Source organism: Varanus komodoensis, unplaced genomic scaffold (genome assembly GCF_004798865.1).
Source record: "Varanus komodoensis strain SLA01 unplaced genomic scaffold, ASM479886v1 scaffold4, whole genome shotgun sequence".
Taxonomy (NCBI): domain Eukaryota; kingdom Metazoa; phylum Chordata; class Lepidosauria; order Squamata; family Varanidae; genus Varanus; species Varanus komodoensis.
The window spans coordinates 16,537,745-16,542,181 of record NW_025335941.1 but is presented as its reverse complement, the minus strand read 5'-3'; positions in this window follow the sequence as shown (position 1 = coordinate 16,542,181).

The window sequence follows — 4,437 nt, the reverse complement described above, 5'->3', positions numbered from 1 at the left end:
CTTTTGATTGGTTTAGCCACTGGGGACAGGTGAAATTGTAGTATGTACTGTAGCCTCAACTGGGTTGTAAATCTATCCAAAAGAATCCAAGCAAAATGTGCAAACTAAACCGATTTTATATAGATTGAATGTTTTATAAGTTATATCCTTTAAGTCCTATATATTAAGGTGACTGCAAATAGCACAGAACAGCAGTTTACTTTAATAGCATTGGTTTTCATTGCTAGCACAAAAATGTTTTGTAAGAACCCCAGATATAGTAAGTATTTTATAGTGCTTTTGTGGAATTTAAAAAAGGCTGAGTATTTACTTATTTCCTTAAAATGAACCACACCATAAAACCAGTTATCATTAATATATACATTGCACGTATGTTTGCTTATGGTCTTAATTGCTGAGTTCCTCTATCAATAATGTTGTAAAATTTCTGATGACCACCATCTGGAATATTTCACTTAACAAAGCAAAATTGCTGCATTCTTTTGAGGATGTAAACTAACCACTATAAATTGCTGGGGAAAACATAATTGTATTATGGCTGCAAATGCAGACATGGTGAAATCTAATAGCACTTGGCCGTACAATTAAGAAAAAAAGGTTTCTGTCCTCTATCCGGGTCCTATTAAACCATGAGGCATTCCTAGGCAACTCTCTACCTCCCTCTCCCCATTTATCTGAGTGGAAGTATCAGAACTGTACTTCCACTCCTTCATTTGTTGTTGTTGATTATTTACATTCTACACAGCAGACTGAGAAAACACTTCTGGGCTGACAGATAACAAACAGCCACACAATGCACATCATTGCTGCTCTCCTAGCATTTTATGGACTTCTGGCCATGTCATAGTGGCTGTCACCTGCCAAAGAGGCACTGAACTTTAAAGAGAAACTAGAAGTACCAAGATAATAACCCTTTACCAGAATGAGCAGCTACACCAGATAATGCTTACCAATACAGTGGGAAATGATAGAATATCAAGGCAATTCTGAGGGGAGATGTGTCACTACTGTATCAGTAGAAAGGCTGCTTGACCCAGGAAAAATGCATCACTCAGAAAATCTGAAAACAGCAACAAAGGGACAGATACATTTCAGCATCTACAGAAACACCAGCAAGCCCCACTTGCTCAGAGCTGTGCCAACAATGATTCATACATGTTGCCCACACACTAAGGGAGAAATTAAGGGGATGGCATGCTCTGGAACACCATTTTATAGCACAACGTAAACAACTCCAGCATGTCCTCATTGTTGGAGCTCAGTGGCATGGACAGCAACAACCCTGCTAGTACAAGTCCCCAGACATCACTCTAGATGGGGTTTCAAGACCTTTAGGTAGCACACAAACACTTTTTCTGAGCGCTATATACAAAGGGGAGGAAGAAGGAAACACAGCACTTGCATATTTTGCTGGATGGAAGTCTGGAAAAGGCACGATCAAGCCTGCTGGATAAGCTTTCAAAACCCACCAAGGGAGGGCAGACTTCTTTTGCCAAACAGCCAAAGCCAAGAGAAGGAGCCACGACATAAAACAAAGGTGTATATATACATGCATACAAATATGGCAATACCCATATTTGTCCAGGTGACACAGGGTGGGATTCTCTAGCCCAGGGAGTAGTCAACCGCAGAAGGTCGAGGGGCCATTTTCATTCCTGGGCATCTCTTCCTGCAGGTGCTAGATAAATAAATGGCATCCATGGTGCTACAGAGCATCAATAGTGTCAAATTAGCTTGTTTGCCTGCTACAGATGATCATTTTGGTGCTCCATAGCAGCTTCAGCATACTGAAAGGGGCAACTCTAGCAAACAACCTAAATTTGGCCTTCGGGGGCTACATGGTGCTACGGACCTATTTTGGGGTACTCTTTCTCTGCTCTAACAGTGTGCCATGGCAGGAATTTAGAAACCAGAGAAGGAAGAGACACCTGGTTAGCATGTGTTATTAAATTTATATCCCACCTTTTTTCCTCTTATATATGATATTCAAATAAGTGATTTATTACAACAAATACACAAGACATTTGCTCAGTTTTGGGGCTGAAACTGTCCATGACTGGTTTACACGTACAAAGCAGTAAATGGCATATCAGAAGATGCGCATCAAGGAGACACTGTGCAAGAATGAAGGCAATCGGATGAACACAAAAAAACGCTAAACTGGGCTGGGAGCAAGAAATCCAAGTGTAAATAAACCCATCAGATGAAGCAGCATGAGTAATATCTTTAAAAAGCAGACACAAACACAGGACGGACTTGAACAAGGCTCTGTTCCTGGGCACCAAGCTGAAGGTGGCGTCAAGCAGTGCTTGTTAGCTTGTTGTTAATGTACTGTGCTGTTTGCAAATCAAAAACAATTACCATTCTTAATGTACAGGTTCTCTGTTACTAACCATTAAAAAAAATTAATCAATTAGCCTTAAAGTAAAGAAGGAAAAATTCCTACTTCCAGTTTGTTGTCCTTTGTTCTAGATAAAAATCTATGGAACATGGCTTTACTTTGAAGCAACATTATGAACCATTATAAGCACATACAAATATTATAAACACCATGAACACTATAAATGTTTGTTTTAAAGAGAAAGCTGTAAATTGATGAGTGAAGACACACCTTGCCTGGAGGCTATTTATCCCAGAGCTGACCATGTATGAGAAGGAATGGAATCAGGGGAAAGGATCTGCTTGGGATTGAGATATTACCTCTTCCAAAATGAAGGGAATACATAGGAATGTTCCTCCAGGGATTTGCACTAAAGAAGGACACTCTCCTCTGTATTAGGGTATCAGGATTGTGGTTTTGACTATTTGCTTACTTTTTGTCATGGACTAGGACATCCTGGTCTTAGAAACCAAACATGTTGTCTAAAACTATCCAGGGAGTAGGCCATGAGGGGAGAGCCACAAGCACTGCCAAGCATCCAGTTCCCCTTGAGCATGACAGAGACCTGATCAACACAAAACCTTGGGGTTTTCTGAACCCTCCAAGATGGAACAACCACATACAGGGAATTGAGAAAAGCAGCAAGGAGGAACAGCTTAGCCAAGCCAAACTAAAACTAAGTGCCAAGAAAAAGCAAAATGAAAATGCTAAGGTAGGAATGACGAAGCTAAAAAGCGGCCAGAAGAAAAAGTGTTCTTGTCCTAACTGGAATCCCTCCTACAAAATTGGTTCTGTGGTGGAGGGGTTTTCCTGGAATAAGAGAGATCAAACTTTGATTTTTCCTGATGTCCGGGTCGGGCACAACATGGGGTGGAGAGGGTGCCAAAGGGGGAAATGTGCACTTTGGAGTGTACGATGCAGACCTTATGGGCTTCCACATACTGTTTTTATTGTGGAGCCCAGAGTGTTTTCTTTCCTTGTTCAGAGTTCTCAAAGCCAATGCAAAAGTTTCAGGTAGAAAAACGGCATTTACCTTCTCTGGAGAGTTCCCCACACTCAAGGTTCATTCTCTTCACTGGTGTCAGTAGAGGAATGCTGTTATGCACTCACACTCTGTGTATCCCCAAGAGGCCTTTTCTGTCCTAGTCCACTCTTTCAGGCAGCATGGAGAGTCACAATGTTGAGAATGACACTCCACCACTGCAACTCTCTTGGCTAGATAGCTAAGAATCAGGCAATGAGGAAGGAAATGGACCCTCAAGTAAGGGGTGAAATGCTCCACTCATCTTTTGAATGCCTGGCCAAGATCAGGAGGAACAAATCAGAAGGTGCTCCCAGGACTCAAATCCATCCTTCTACTCTCACAAAACAGTTCTCTAACCACATAGACGCAGAACAGACAAGAACCAGACATATCTGGAGCACAAAGACAGCAGGAGGAGCCCAACTGTGTGGAGCAGCTCACACTTTGCATTCAGAGCTTAACGAAGGAGGTAGGGGGGGCTGCACAGCAAGCACACCTGAGCCAATAAGGAGTGCTGCATGCACCAACCATCCAGTCCACTCCCCCTTCCCCCTTCCCCCTCCATGACCCTTCCTCCTGCTTTCCCTGATAGGCCAGTCCTGCCAAGTATCAGCCCCACAAGCCTTATTGCCCATTTTGCCTCTCCTCCACTGACTGTGTCATACAGTCCAGCCACAGTACTCATCCCATCTGTGTGCACTTCAAAAATATACACCTGAATTGCGGGCGATGAAGCAGGTTGGGAGACCGCTAGAGCGTAGGTGGAGGAGATCATGGGATGAATCTGACCGAACACACTTGAGAGCCCATTATCGGGCCTATGCTGTGGCGGTGAGGGCGGCGAAAAAGAGTTTCTTTTCCGTTTCCATTGCCTCCTCAAAATGCCGTCGGGTGGAGCTTTTTCGAGTGGTGCAAGGCCTGGTTCGTCCAGGTCCTAAGAAAGATCTGGTTCCACCCTCAAAGGCCCACTGTGACGACTTTGCCACGCATTTCAGGGAGAAAATCGCTCAGATTCGTCACAAGCTAGACACCA